Source organism: Mustela nivalis (assembly GCF_964662115.1).
Source record: "Mustela nivalis genome assembly, chromosome: 1".
Taxonomy (NCBI): Eukaryota; Metazoa; Chordata; class Mammalia; order Carnivora; family Mustelidae; genus Mustela; species Mustela nivalis.
Window position 1 is genome coordinate 79,452,207 of NC_139020.1, and position 16,252 is coordinate 79,468,458.

Consider the following 16,252-nt stretch of genomic DNA (forward strand, 5'->3'; position numbering starts at 1 on the left):
ATATAAAATTAAATATGTTTCTAAACTCATTTGTGAGGGATGGATAGTCTTATTTTACGCAGTAATCAGTAAGTTCTGATGCTTTCATTCAGAGCTGACAACAGGATTTCCTTACTGCATAAGGAAAGCTCAAGAATGCTAGCAGATAGCCTCAAGGGCTTTGGGGTGTGTGTGTGTGTGTGTGTGTGTGTGTGTGCACGCGCGCGCATGTGGTGGGGGTGGGGGGGCCTGTACATCTCAGTGACCACAGGGTATAATAGAAACAATGTTGAGTCAGCAGGACTGGGTGACAATGCTAGGATTCTGTCTCAATCCCTTGAGCTTGGTGTTCAACTATGACCTGGGGAGGCAGGACTAGATTGTAATGGAGAGCACTTTCTATCTCTACAATCATTCAGTTTATGATAGGCTCCTGAAATGTGTCATTTCTGAAGCTCGATATATGTCAGTCCAATTCTAAATTATGACAAATGCTCTAAATTAAAATATTTAATTAACAGCTCATAGGGTGATTCATGTATTCATTATTAATATGTGATCTACCCGTAATCACTGAGTAGTCCCTGTTGAAGACAGTCAGCCTTTCGAAACTGCCTCACTCACGAAGGTTGATGATATTTCCCTTCCCTGTATAGGCAGTTGACATCTTTGGGGACTTTTGATTTTCTATTCTGACTTTACTGCATCCTAATGTGTCTGTGATAGTGATGAACAATCTGGATTTCTATCTCCTTAAAGAGCTACACTGCATATTACATGCATTTTTTCCCGAGACTTGAAGCTTGTTCTTTTATTAAGGCTAATCTTTGGGGTATAAATATGTACATACCTACATCCTTCCTATCTGCCTCTGCAATTTCCATTCCTCCTTTATCTCATTGCTGGCCTCATTCTGATCCATTTCCTGCCTTTCAGAAACGTAAAGTCATGCAGCCATGTGCTAGGTGCCTCTCCTACTCTTAAAACAGAAGTTTGGGGGTACCTGGGTGGCTCAGTCAGTTAAGCCTCTGTCTTTGGCTCAGGTCATGATCCTGGCATCCTGGGATCCAGCCCCATATAAGGCTTCCTGTTCAGAAGAGTGCCTGCTTCTCCCTCTCCCTCTGCAGCTCCCCCTGCTTGTACTCTCTCTGTCAAATAAATAAAATCTTTAAAAAAACATAACTTTGGAATATTTGCCAGTTATACCAAAAAAGGTGACTAATTCATTTCACTGAAAGTTTTTATTTCCTTTTCTTCGACATATCCTTCAACCTCCCCTCCCCCTCCACTGCCCATAAACTTTTAGGTACCAATGTGCCAAAGAACTCTCATGTGTTAACTGATAACTGTGTTTAATTCATAGTGACTGCATCAGTCAGAATGGTTAAAATTAACAAGTCAGGAAATGGCAGGTGTTGGCGAGGATGCGGAGAAAGGGGAACCCTCCTACACTGTTGGTGGGAATGCAAGCTGGTGCAGCCACTCTGGAAAAGAATGAGGAGATTCCTGAAAAAGTTGAAAATAGAGTTACCTTATGACCCAGCAATCACAGTATTGGGTATTTACCCTAAAGATACAAATGTAGTGATCTGAAGGGGTGCTATAAACACCCCAATGTTTAGAGCAGCAATGTCCACAATAGCCATACAATGGAAAGAACCTAGATGTCCATCAACAGATGAATGGATAAAGAAGATCTATCTATCTATCTGTCTGTATAGATAGATAGATATTCCATTGTGTATGTGTATTCCATTGTGTATATATGTGTATGTGTGCATATATATATATATATATACACACACACAAATGGAATACCATGCAGCCATCAAAAGAAATGAAATCTTGCCATTTGTAACGATGTGGATGGAGCTAGAGGGTATATGCTGAGCAAAATAAGTCAATCAGAGAAAGGCAATAATCATATGATCTCACTGATATGAGGAATTTGAGAAACAAGACAGAGGATCATAGGGGAAGCGAGGGGAAAAGGAAACAAGACGAAACCAGGGAGGGAGACAAACCAAAAGTGTGGGAGGCTGCAACAAGGCTTGAGACGAGGACCAAACCAAGCCCTGACTTGTGCCTCCTTTAAAGTCCGAATAACCTAACAAAAGGTTTAGGACAGGAAAAGTTGAGTAGCACTGAGAAAGGGTCTGTGCTATGTGTTGTGCACTCGCCTACGTGACTTCCCACATGCTTGCTAAACAAATGAGAACAATTCGGTTGGGGTCATAAGTTCGTGGCTGGTCCTTGCTGCCCCAGTACTGCTCATAAATTACTTTCAGGTTTGCTGTATCAATACAGAACAATTGTACTAGCATCAGCCATTTAGCGTCAAGAGGTCTGTTTATAGTTAAATGTGAAACTTATTATGGGAATTCGTGGTTGTTTAACTAGACACAGGTGTATTGCTTCTATTATCACTATATATATGGCCTTAATGCTTTGAATAAACTTAACACTGTTGGACATCCTCCTCAGTGCTCCTCCTGCCCCCCACCTCTCCACTTCTCGAGTTCTTTTCTTTATCCTCTTACCCTCACGTTCCTGGTCGATTTGTCGTGCCGGCCGTGACATAAAAGAGACTATTAATCTCAGGAGACAAACTGAGGGCTATTGGAGTGGAGGTGAGAGGGAGGGTTGGGGTGGCTGGATGATGGACATTGGGGAGTATAAGCGCTATGGTGAGTGCTGTGAATTGTGTAAGACTGTTGATTCACAGACCTGTACCCCCAAAACAAATAATACATTATATGTTAATTTTTAAAAAGAGAGAAAAGAAAAGAGATAGAAAAAATAATTCATAGTGAGCAACCTTCAGAAGCGTATGGCAAAAGATGAGAGGCTGCATTCAGGCTCCTGAGAAAGATGTCTAAGGTCGATAGTTATTTGTTGTAGGCATGGCATGGCTAAATGAAGAGAAAGAAGTGTGCGTTCAGACTCTTCTTGTTCTCCTTGAGGACCACTCACTATGGACTGTCCAGTCTGAGTGCCTTAGAAAGAATGAAGTGTTATGTGATATAATATAACATTTTCATTATCGTTTTACCTCCTTTGTAATAGGTAAGGTCTATTTCTTGGTGAACTGAAAGATTTTAGTGATGGTATTTCGTGGTATAGACACTGTACCTTTTACCTTATTTTCAATTATGTAAACAACATAACCAGTAACCTTAATAGAATCTGTCCACTTGTCAGGGGGATGTGTCTGACTAATGAATAAGAGTCAATTACTCTGAAGATATTTCCTCATATTGAGATACTATGAATCTAGGACAAATTTGGAGATATATTTCAACCATTATTCAAAAAGGTACTGCTCTTTGCAGATCAGGGGTCTGCAGACATTCCTTTGTACAGGAGATATTAGTAAATATTTTCAGCTTTGTGGGCCACTTAAGGAATCCGGGTTGCATATTATTCTTTTTTTTTAAAGCCTTCCTTTAAAAATGGAAAAGGTAGGGGCACCTGGGTGGCTCAGTGGGTTAAAGCCTCTGCCATCAGCTCAGGTCATGATTCCGGGGTCCTGGGATCGAGCTCCGCATTGGGCTCTCTGCTAAGCAGGGAGCCTGCTTTCTCCCTTTCTCCTCTCTCTCTGCCTGCCTCTCTGCCTGTTTGTGATCTCTCTCTCTCGAATAAATAAAATCTTTTTAAAAAATGCAAAAGGTATTAGCACATGGTCCTTACAAAGTTTTCCAAGTTCTGCTTTAGATTGCAAACATCAGAGAAACTGCCACACACAGACCTTTATGAGCTCGCTCCCTTAGATAAAAATAGTCTCACTAAAATGGACTAAACTTAAATATTACAATTACAAAATTAAAATATAATCCCAAGACAATGTGATGGAAAATACAGTTATATTATGGTTAATAAAGCTTTGGTTCTTCTCCTCATTGTAAGTGAGATACGAAAAACATATGAAAGTGAAAAGTAAAAAAATGTCATTTAAAAATATTCTTATCTGGACAAGTTCCAGAAGACTGGGGGTTTTAAATCACAGTGGAAAAATGACTATGTTCAATCTAACCCAATTTACTCTTCATTTGAAACTCGTTGTTGTATTCATACTAACACCATCTTACTATACACATCCATTTGCAACAGAAAGAAATTTATTAAAAACTCCACTCTGAGCATAAGAAAACACCTAGCATACATCAAATCAAGATTCAAAATGCTGATCGTCAGTGGTAGGAATCAGATACTATAAAGAACTAGTTCTTTTGTAGATATCAGGGAGAGTCTTTTTATCTAGGGAAGAGAAAACAAGAGATGCTTTCAGAAACACTATGATTAGTTGGTAGAGCCCAGGTATTCATTAGGTATGGCCTAAACAGATAGAAATAAGTTGAGGGGCGCTTGGGTGGCTCAGTGGGTTAAAGCCTTTGCCTTTGGCTCAGGTCATGATCTCGGGGTCCTGGGATGGAACCCTGTATCCGGCTCTCTGCTCCGCAGGGAGTCTGCTTCCTCCTTTCTCTCTCTGCCTGCCTCTCTGCCTACTTGTGATCTCTCTCTGTAAAATAAATAAATAAAATCTTTTAAAAAAATAAATAAGCAGATAGAAATAGGTTGATTTGTAGCCAATTATTTTTAATTTAATTTTATTATATAGTGTTCCAAAATTCTTCGTTTATGCACCACACCCAGTTGTAACTGATTTTTTCATGATGTTCAATCATTCATAATTGTGACTGAAAAGGATGCACTACTTGTAAATTGAAGTTTTACATTAACTGAATGCAGATGACCAATTGGGGAATAATTCACTCCTTGCCTTTTCTGAAACTTTTTCCTCATATGTGGTGCTGATATACTGGTAAATAATTTAGTGATTCTGAAACCAAAAAGAATTATTGGTTTAAGTCTTCTCAATTCTAAGAAGGAAGGTCTTTTTTACATTAACAGAATGTTCATAGTAGGAGAGAAATATAATTTTGTTGTGTAGTGTACGTAAGGCTAAGAAACATTTATCACTGAATTTCTCAAACCATTTGGTGTTGGAAAGCCTCATGAATCATTTGTATATGTGGTTTATTATTTTTGTTTTACTTCTTTTTCCCATGTACAAAAAATAAACAACTTATAAGTAACCTGAGTGAAGATTCAACATCAATCACAAATACACATTCCAGAACAGGAACTGTTCACTTAAAAAAACTTCTGGACAGAAACTTTCTATTACCTTTTTGTGCTCCCAAAGAAACCCGTTGTACTCATATCTCAAAAGTCTTTTGGTGCAAACTTGTGTTTTAAGCAAGTGCAGCAAAATTGATTGCATATTCTTTTTTCTAAGAGAGCTTTGTTTACTTAGTGTTTTCAATATTATTAACTTCTTCTCAATTATGAACTGCTCTGTTTTTGAGAAATTACTCTGGGTCAAATACTAAAGCAAGTGTTTAATATGGACAGGCAAATAAATGGGTTTCAGTCTCATTAATTTTGTTTTCTTTTACTTGGCAAGATGTATTTCCATTCAGTGAATTTTAATTACTCACCAATTGTATGTGAAGTCCTACGTTACAATAGTTATAGTATGGGATACCAAGATGGATCAAGGGTGGTCCTTGTTCTGAAAGTCCTTAGCTCTAGTGAGTATGACAATCAAGATATCCATAACAGTATTAAATTAGGCAGACCTATCATTTGAAATATCACAAACAATATTGTTTCTATCCTTATTGTTCAGGATATCTTGGTCTTGCTGTACAATGATTGAGCAGCTGTTGTCTAAATGTACCCTTCATAGCTTTCTTTTACATATGTGATAAGAAAGTGTACTCTTAAAATTAATTGCTGATACAAAAGAGGCAGTCACACAGATATATACAAAACAAGAAAGTTGAAAATTATAAATAGATTGTCATGGAACTCTGAAGCCAATTATGAAAATGGAAACTTCATAGAAATGTTTTGCAAACACACTTAATTTCTAAGGTAAATCATTCAATCTCTTTAAAGATTTGCTAATGCACTAGTGCTTTTATACAAGTTATTTACATAAAGAAACCTATAATTCTCTTTTATTTAGAAATGATTTTCTGTTCTGTAGAATGTGTAAAGTATGATTATACATTTTGGGAGCAATTAAAGCTCTACCTCTTCATTACAGTGAATCCTTCCAGACAGAACCATAAACAAACAGCCTAGTCCTCTGTGGGAGACAAGGATGTACACGTTTGATTAATGGTTGGCACTGATGACACCTGGAATCCAAACAGTTGGAGTCATACCTCAGGAAATGCTTCAAGGACATGAGGAAGCACCATCTGAAGCAACACAGATGCTGATAACAGAGAAATAGTTATATCCAGGATGAAAACTGTGAATAAAGGAAGCAACTGAATTTAAATAGAAACAAGAGGGCAGAATGCAGAGCAGGAAGGGGGATACGAAAGAACAAAAGCAGTGGGCGTGGCAAGCGGCACCTGCTCTCATGAATCCTGTGCCTCTTTCCTCTCCTTCAGAGTCTCTCCTGAGCTGTCTCCCCTCCTCCAAGTGGGGTGTCCCAGTGATTCTCTCCTTTGGCCTCTGCTCTTCCTTTATTTTTAAAATTGAAATTCAATTAGCCAACATATAATACATCATTAGTCTCAGCTGTCGCTCTTCCTTTAACTCCAAGTCCTGCTCATTTAAACTTTGGTTTTTCCTGCTTGCTTTTTTTTCCCCCCATTCTTTTTTTTTTTTTTTTTTTTTCCCCTGAAGGCTAGGACCCATATTTCTATGACTAAAAAATTAGGGGTTTGTTTTAAAAACTGGATATCTATCTCTGGGATAGTGGTATTTATCCTGATAATATTTTAGTGAGTCAAGACTCATTTATAAAGAGGATCTGTAACTGCAAGTCCCACATGGCCACTGTGGTCACGGTAGGAACTCCAAGGAAATAGAGGTCACGGTGGCTCATCAAGCCTTATGTTCAGGCACCTTTTCTAAGGCTCAGTTTATTTGTATCTAAAGTCAGGCTGATACTGCATTTTTGAGGGTGGAAATTTATTTCACTGAGAGCTGAGATTCTGAAATGACTATTTATGAAGAAATTGCTTTATATTTATGTTTATTTATTTTTATTTTTTTTTTAGATTTTATTTATTTAGTTGATAGAGAGAGATTACAAGTAGGCAGAGAGGCAGGCAGAGAGAGAGGAGGAAGCAGGCTCCCCGCTGAGCAGCGAGCCCGATGCGGGACTCGATCCCAGGACGCTGAGATCATGACCTGAGCCGAAGGCAGCGGCTTAACCCACTGAGCCACCCAGGCACCCTATTTATGTTTCTTTAAAAAGTTTTTGTTCTTTTGGTATGTTTTCAAAATTATGCTCTGATGTAGCTTGGACATATATTTCCTAGTCCACAAGAAAGACCTATATTAAAAGAAAGAAAACCACATGACCTTACTACTGATGGCTACTGAGAAAACAGACAATATGCTTATTTTACATGACTTTCAGCTGAGCTGGTGATTTGACGGTAGGAGAAAAAGCTTGAAGCAATTCCCTTCAGAATGTAAAGACAGAGAAAAGCCCAGATGGGTATAAACTATACTCTTAGTGAAAGATACACAACTACAAATATTCATATTGCTGGTGACTGGATACACAATATAAGTGTGCTCTCTTGTCAATCTCATGAGTAAAAAATGCAGCTGCTCTTTACAAGAAAGTTAGTGAGAGGCCAAGTGTTAGTAAAGTGAAAAAGCCCTTGCCAATCGGAGGCTTTTTGGTAAGAGAGTAAAAGCTCACAATCAATGGAGAATTCTGGAACCAACGAGGTGAACAAGCTTCACGAAGATCCTAATTATTTAGTTTACTCAAGATTAGTCACTCTGTTATTGTACTAATAATAGCAGAATATTTACGATTTTTACAACTCTTTTTTAGAAAGTTATGTTACGTGTATTTTAATACATAAATCATCAAATTTAAGTCATGGTTCATTTTCTTAGTTCACAAATCGGAGGTCACGTTCACTTAGTGAATTATTACCCCTGTGACAACATACTTTAACTATAGTTACTGTACCAAGGGGAAAAAAGATTCATCTTCCAACTTCTAAGCATTGGCTGTGCAAAACACAATTTATTTGTTCAATCTGTTATTAACAAAAATTTGAGTTTAGGCCCTAGGCTCTGGGGATGCAATAACAAACAAAAAGGTAAGTTTCTTCCCTTACAGAAAGGGAAAGAGAAAATTAAATTACAACTGATCCTAAGAAGGGTAATACATAAAGAATACATAATTCTGCTTAGAGTGGCCAGAGAAGGGGTTGGTGTTTTGGCAAAGGGTTATAATAAGATGCAATTAAAACCTTTTAAACAAGGGAGAAGAGTGGTCAGATATGCAGTTTAGAGAGACTAATATAATAGAGGATGACAAGAGTGAAATCAACAGTATCTTCGGTAGCTTTGTACACCTTCGGTGGCAATAACCTGGCCTAGGGTGGTGATAGTAGGTGAGGAGAGAAAAGGAGGGATTCAAGAACATTTGGGAATAAAACAAGAAACTTTGGTAATTTATTAGATGTGAGGGGTGAGGGAAAAGAGAGGACTTCAGAATGACATTCAGCTCTTGAGTCCCTGAGTAGATGATCAATCAAGGATATTCAATAAATAGTTGGATCTATAAACTGAAAGCATAAATACAGATAATGGGGTCACCAGCTTAGAAATAGTGCTATGTAGTTCTGTCTGTGGTGGGGATTAATAGCCTAGAAAGAAGCACTTGTGCTTTTGGGAAGAACATGGTAAATCAATAATTTCTCAGGCTTTAAATCTAGCTTTTCAGTTTTGCAGGTTTTCAAGAAAATCCTTAATAAAAGAATTAATTTTATGAACTTACAAAGTAATTATTTAAAAATAATTATGAAATTACACAAACTATTAACTTGATTGTATGTATTCCCTAAATGGGAATATCAGTCATATTTAAAATGCTCATTTTTCTTATAATTTTTCCACTTTTAAGTTATTTAAACACAACATTTTAAAACAATGCATTTTATCAGCCTTAGATAATTTGTCTATAACAGGAATTCTAAATAGGAAATCACCAAGTATTCATACAAAAAACACGTGTAGCCTTTACTAAATTAGGTTCAAGGGGTGGGGAGGGAAGGGGAGTTTCATAATACCCAACTAAGCAGTTCACTTGATTCACTGAATATCGCCATCCAGCAGTGATAATAACGACCCTCCGTCTGGTTGGGTTTCAAAAAAGCCCTTTATTTCATATGGCCATCGCTTATATAGGGGAGCTAAGTCAATCAGCATAGATAGCGATATGCATCCACCAATCTTAAGCTTGTTACCAAGTTCCCACAGCATAGCAATAGTACAACAGCCAATAGGTAGTACTTCCTGTTTACGATCAGTCACTCTAGACACACCTTCTAGCAAATCGCCAGGCGCCATTTTGCAAAGCTCTGCGGTTGACGGATCTCCGGGACCCTGGAGCATCTGCCCTCGACAACTGAAGACATTTGTGACATAGTTATTTTAATTTGCTTGATTGAAAAGTTTCCTGGGCTATTGATTAGCAAACTATAGTCAATGAACTTTCAGATAAGATGACTTAATTAATTTTAGTTTCTGTTATTTATAATAATCCTTTTCCTAACATTTTACTCTAATTCATCATCAGTTTGCTCATGATTCCCCAATCTTTATCTTTGACCCATATGTATCTTTTGAACTCTAGACAAATTGGGTAAAATAATATTTTGAGATATGATTTAAGCTTTTCTCCTCAACGTTTTCTTAAAATTTTTGCTCTGCCACCAATTCAGTCATAGTAATTCATTACCTCAGGGGAAGGATAATGCAACAGAAAGCAAAAGTAAATTTGGGGGCTTTTTGATTTCAACAGCCTATCTCTCAAGAGAATGTAAAAAAGAAGCCAGAACATAAAAAATGGATTTGGAAGGATATATGATTACTCAAAGGGCACAGGTTTTCCTTTCTGGAGACTAGATTAAGTGTCTTTTGGTGGGGAAAGAAAATGAATCAGAGGAGAAGAAACGAAAGCTGAGATACTGTTGGATCCCTGAGAAAAGTCTTTGTGCAAACCTCTCTCTCATTCACCACACTGCACCCAACCCAGGACCAGGTCCCAGGGCAATGCCCAGAATCCTAGCATAGACAGAACTTGTTTCCCAGACTCTCTGCAGACTTTCACTACTGTACATCAAGACTTGCTAAAAAACAATATTAATTGAAACAACAAAATGCTGACTAGTATACAACAATGATATAGATGGGGAGACAAAAGCACCAATGCAAACACACTTGATAAATGACAACATTGGCACTGTAAACCAACAGAGAAAAGAGAGTCTCTGCAATAAAACTGCTGGGTCAATGAAAACATCAAGATTGTGAAAATTGGGACCTTACACCTACCTCAAACTAAAATATCAAGTCCAGGTGGAGTATTTATCAAGATGTTAAAGTTAAAACAATAAAGTTTTTAGAAGACAATATAGTAGAATATATACACAAACTTGAACTTAGAACAAGGAAAGATTTCTTAAACAACATATAAAGAGCATGAAACAAAGTGAAACAAAGTAAAATGATACAGTTCCAGTCTGAAAACGGTCTTGGCACCCTCGGTGAAGATCCATTGGCTTCTTCACAGGCTTTTTCAATGCACTGAGCACACCAGTGGCAGTCACTGTTGGTAAAAAAAAAAAAAAAAAAAAAAAAAAAAAAAAAATCTTCCAGAAACAACGAAGCAGCAATTATTGATAGAGATTCTTTGAGGATCTCCTTATCTCATCGTTCTCTGTAGTGAAGGCTGACTTTGCAGGCTCAGGGACAAAGGTAACCATTTCAAATCTTTAAGGGGAAAATCTTAAAGCCACATCAAAGGAGAGTTTGGAAAGGGAAGACTAATTTTCTGAGATCCACGAATCTTGTGTTCTATGCTGCCTCTGCTGCTAGATGGGAAAATGTCAGTTTTTCTGGGCTTTATCTTATATTCATTCCCAAGTGGAGGATAATAATGTCAACTTATGCTTGATGATTCAAGGGTGTGATAAAGATAAATGTAGTATTAAAGCTCTGTGAATTCTTCATAGAAAATAAATGCAGTGTAAATCCAGCAGTGCCACGATTAAAACATGCTTTATCCTCTCTATATTTCTAGACAAAGAGGCTACTTATATACTCCTTTCACTACCTAGAAAAGTTTATGCCCACATCTTATCATTTAAATTGATTGCTATACAGAACCACCAGATGCCTGTACTAGGTTTTCTTGAGTAACAGAATCATTGTAGCTCAATTATAATTTTTTGAGAAGGAAAGTTTAAAAACAGTGGCTTTCTTAAGTGGGCAAAATTTAAATTTCAGTGAATGAAAAAAAAATTTTTTTCAGTGAATGAAATTTGACAAAAATCCATTAGGTCAGGATTATTCAATGTTGTAATGGAATACCTCATGGGTATAAGAAAGTAAGAAAAAGAAGTAAAAATGTTCAGAATTTCAGATGGTGGGATATTATCTATGAAAATCCAAACAAATCTATAACTAAATTATTAAAAATGGTAGGTGAGCTTTACAAGGTTGGTAGATACAAAGTCGATATTGGCAAAAATTAATTGTATTTTTAATACTAGCAGCAAACAGTTAAATTTGAAAAACAGCTTTCATAAGAACATAAAAACATGAATATTTAGGAATAAATCTCACAAAAAATGTCCAAGACCTCTATGCAGAAAACTATAATCATTACTGAAGTCCATTAACAAAGGTCAAAGTAAATAAAGTAATATGGAAATTAAATCACTGTCTCAAAAAAATAATCTGCATCTCCATGTTCACTGCAGTATTATTTACAATAACCAAGACATGGATACAACCTGAGTCCAAGGAGAGATAAGTGGGTAAAGAAGTTGTGTTACACACACACACACACACACACTGGAATATTGTTCATCCATAAAAAAGAAGGAAATCCTTCCATTTGTAGAAACACAGATAAAACTTGAGGGTATTAGGGGAAATGAAATAAATGAAACAGAGAAAGACAACGTATGATCCCACTTATATGTGGAAACTAAAGAAATCAAACACAGAGAAATGAAGAGTACATTATTGGTTGTCAGGGCTGGAGTGGGGGAACAGAGCTGCAGGTGGACAAAGAGTTCAAATTTCCATTTATAAGATGAATCAGTTCTGGGAATATATGATGAATAGTTGACAATACTGTATTGCATACTTGAAAATTGCTGAGAGTAGATAAAAGTTCTCACAAGACACATACACACACACACACACACGTAACTATGAGGTGATGGATGTGTTAACTAACCTTATTTTGGTAATGATTTTGCAATGTATATGTGTATAAAAATGTCACCTTGTACACTTTAAACTTTAACGATGCTGTATGTTAAATCATATGTTCATAAACTTAGGGGAAAAAAATCTGTCCCTTAAGACTTTGAAAAAGTTACTTCTGTCCCTGAAACTTCAAAGTCAAACTGATCCAGAGTGTTCCAAGAGTCTGTATCATAGCAGCTACGGTGTTGCTTACCACAAGATGTCCTTCCCCACAGATTGCTTCATGTGGGCACAGAGGAATGGAAAAGCCTGAGAAGCAACTAAAGGCCCTTTGTAGAGGGTGCCAAGGCCATTTTGAGGATTTGTGGCTCTATCATCAGTTCCTAGACATGTTTGAATCTCTATCTCACTCACATTTCTGTATTTCCTCCAGAATGTTCTCCACTGCTGACTGATTTCAAGCACATTTGGCTGTCTGTGTAATATTATTATTTCTTCATTTTTTTTCTGCTCATTTTGTGAAGCTGCTTCAAGATTGCTCTACAATGTTTACTGACACTCCATCCCTGCTCTGGTACTTGATACTTGGTATTGTACTTGATTAAGTACTGCTCTGTACTTGATACTCAGAGTCTATTGTGAAATTTAAAAATATTTGGTATCTGTAAGTTCTGAAGAAGCTTTATGGCAGGGTTAAACTGCCATATGTGAATTTTGAGCCTTATTTGAATTATAAATTTGACATTTTGCTGTTTTTTCCAAACTTCCTTTCTTTGGGTTTTATATTTTCAGATTACCTTTTTTTTTTTTTTTTTTAAATCAAAGCAAACTAGCGCTGTGGTGATGTCTTTCCAGGAAAGAGACAGCCCACAGAATGCATACTACAACATCAAGCAATCAAGCATGGCATGAGAAACCACGGAAGCTAGGGATACTGTTATCAGTCTGGGTGGGAGGTCTGGCTCTAAGAAGCAACAAAGCCTTCTACTCTCACTTACAGTTTTATGTATCAGCATAACGGTTTTATATATCAGCATAAGCCAAGAGCCACAATGATTTGGGTTTCTATTTTCAGTGTATAATTTGGTTCCTTGAGATGATATTGAGCTATCTATATAACAAACATACAGACATTGAATCAATACAACTTTTCTGAAGCTGTTGTTGCTGTGTTGGAAAAAAAAATGTACACTGGAATTTTCAAAATTGTAGTTCTATGTCAAACCAACTAGTGACATCGAACAATATTTCTCCACCTCATATTTTTTATCATTTTGTTATATCAGAATATAGCATGATGTAAACACAAAAGGCTTTTCCTCTGTGGTTTATACCAGACAGTGATTTCTAGGGAAGCCAGCAGGATGGCGTTCTACTGGCCAACTTGCAGGAGAGACCAGAAGACATCTGAGGGAAAGAAGTTTGGAGTACACAAGCTAATTCTTAGATGAGAGATATAGGGAGTATGGCAATTTTCAATATAGTGGAGAGTCTGTCTTGTTGGGTAGGAGTGCGAGAGAGGTGGGAAAAGGGCTGTCAGTGAAAAGGACAGCCAACCATAGAAGAGAAAAATTCCTTTTAAGAAATTTACCTCCTTGGGGGACCTGGGTGGCTCAGTCTGTTAAGCATTGGTTTTGGCTCAGGTCATAATCTCAAGGATGTAGGATCAAGCCCCACATTGGGCTCTGTGCTCAGCATGGAGTCTGTTTCGGATCCTCCTTCCCTCTTCCCTTTGTTCACTCTCTCTCTCTCAAATAAATAAATAAAATATTTAAAAAACAAGGAAAAAAAAAAAAGACATTTGCCTCTTTTCCCCACTAGAATCAATCACCTGGAAGGGTCCTTTCCTCACTTCTGGTCCCTGAGAAGAGCTGACAGGACAGCGCAAAGCAGAACATGGACAAACCTTGTGGGTGGGAGCAGGATCCAAGACCAACAGAGTCTTGGGCGGAGCACTCCCAGGTGTTACCTCAGCAGTTAAAGTAGAAAAAGGAAGAGATTTCCTCCTGTACACCCGTGAAGCGTCTGGTGAATGGTCAAGAAAGTTGACCCAGAAAATCAGTTTGTTTCTCCTCTCCATTCCTATTTTTAGTGCCAGGCCAATATGATCTGGGAAATGCAAATTACATAAAAACTGAAATAGTCTCTTGAGAAAAAGCAAGCACACTTTTCAACTTTCCCTTGGCCCATATTCTTTCATAATTCTCCATCTTCTCAGATAACAGAAACACTTCTCTGCTTCTCAACTGCTCTCAGCCCACTTACTCATGTCAGTCAAGGTGTAGTAGCTATGTAAAACCGAATTCTAAGTCATATCCTTTACCACAGGATGCATGGTTTGAAGGGATTTCTTCTTTTGCTTTCTTACTTGTATTCCTTTTCCTGGTTAATTTCACCCTTCTGTCAAGTCACCTTATGTAAGGTCTTTCTGCTTCACTCTCATCTTGCCCTCTGCACATTTTCTCTGCCCTCCTCCTCTTCAGCCTTCACAGCCAGCCCCATGCAGTTCTGCCCTCAACTGCTGACTCAGCTTCCTGCCTGCAACCACTATGGCATCTTCTGTCCTCTGGAAGTTACCAGAATTCTGTCTGCAGAATGCAAATCAGATTATGTCTTTCCGTAACTTAAAATTGCCTGTGGTTCTACAAAGAACATGCTAGGTTTTTAAATGGGGAGTGGGTGGAATAAAGAGATGCATGATGGCTTTCACAGAGGTCTATGAACCCTCTGATACTGGACTCAAACACTTGTTTTATGAGCATGGAGTCTGTCTTTCATAAGAAGAGTGTCATGGATCTCAAAAGTTTCTCAAAAGAGTCTGTGCTGTGACGTCCTGGGCTCCCCACCTAGTCACTAAGAGAGTAGAGCAAGGGATGCTGGGGTTATCATCCAAGTTTAGAGTCAGGCAGTCCTAGGTTTCAGTTCTAGTTTGGTCTTCTTGCTGGCTGATCCGGCAAATGGGATAATATCCCTCTTCTCACAGGACTATTTCAGATATTAAATTTAATAACTGTGTAAGGCACTGGGAAGTAACAGACACTTGGCATATTGTAGCATCTTCATTGTAAGTCTTTGGACATCCAGTATAAAAACACTACTCTCAACTTCCCTGGTAATTAATAAATAAATAAATAAAATAAAGTCCTCCTTTATCAGTTGGATATTTTTGTTTAAAGTTATAGAAAGTCCATATCAAATGGCTACATCATGTAAGGGAATATATTAGCTCATGCAGCTCAAAAATTTCAGAGATAGAATATGCTTCAGGTGCAATTTGCACAGGACTCCATCTCCAATTTTCTTTTATACTCAGTGTTCTTCACCATGCATCAGCTTCTTCCTGAGACTGGTTTTCCTCATGGTGATAAGGTGACTATAGCAACTCCAGCCCTCACAGCTGCACTTCACCCCATCTAACAGGTAAGAGTTTTTGTGTCCTGGAATGCCCAGTCAATGTCTGATATTCCTTCTGCTTGGACTGAGACCCCCTCTCTAGCTCATCCCTGAACCTACCTCTACTGCTAAGGTCACATCTTTAGTCCTAAGTATCTCTTGAGCCACAAAGGGAATTCAGGCACATTGTGAAGAACAATAACTACAATATTTAATAACTAATATGGGACAGACCACTAATCTGAACATAGAACAGCCCACTCAGAATAGACAGCAGCTGGAACCAACCAGTTTATGGGCTGGTGCTGGGAGCTGAGTCTCAGTCCTGCCTGAGGGAAGGAAGAAGAGGAGCCGGTGCCTCCCAGGGATCCACTGTACATATCTACTCAAGAATGAGCTAATCTTCATCATTCTTTAGGTCATTCTTTGTAGCTGCAAAATCAAGAGTCAGCCTGTGCTACGGCTAACAGGCTTCACTTAGAAAACAAGATACATATACAAAGAGAGAAGAAAAGGCAGTTAATACATCTCCTATTCCTTATAAAGAAAGAAATCCTTTGGGCAGAAGAAATACTTGTTGTGATTCTAAAAAAAATGT